The sequence below is a fragment of the Vulpes lagopus genome, chromosome 17, assembly GCF_018345385.1.
Source record: "Vulpes lagopus strain Blue_001 chromosome 17, ASM1834538v1, whole genome shotgun sequence".
Classification (NCBI taxonomy): Eukaryota; Metazoa; Chordata; class Mammalia; order Carnivora; family Canidae; genus Vulpes; species Vulpes lagopus.
In genome coordinates, this window is record NC_054840.1 from 43,046,101 (window position 1) to 43,046,691 (window position 591).

Here is a 591-nt window from a genome sequence, read left to right on the forward strand (position 1 = left end):
GCCTGCCACTCACTCCCCTGCTTGTTCTCTCTCTCTCTCTCTCTCTCTCTCTCTCTCGTTCCCAGTCAGATAAATAAATTCTTTAAAAAAAGAAAATAACATCCCGATTCTTTTGTACTGAGGATAATCACTTGTGCATAGTACTTAAGCCAGATGTCCAGTAGTACATTGTGCTGTGCTTGCTGTCATTTCGTTTTCTGGTTGAAGAGTCAGAAAGCAATCAGCTCAGACCAAGCGCCTTTGAACACAACCTTGTTAAACACACAAAACAAGAGGTTTTGTGTTTTTTGTTTTTTAAATAAGAGTTCTTAGTTGATGTTTATAGTGCATTCCTGCTTGGAAGCATCTATGATTCTGCATAACTCCTGTCATTCAATTGGCCCTGTTGAAAGTTATCCCCATGATCTATTACTGGGACCAAGAAAAAATGAACTCCACCCTTTGTTCACAAACAGACACGATGACAGACCACAGCAGTGATATTCATGGAATGTCTCTTCTAGACTTATGACCCCAGTTGAGCTCTCCAGGCACTACTTGGCATTTGTACATTACCACTCACCTTGTATCTTCTTACCCAATGTAATGGTT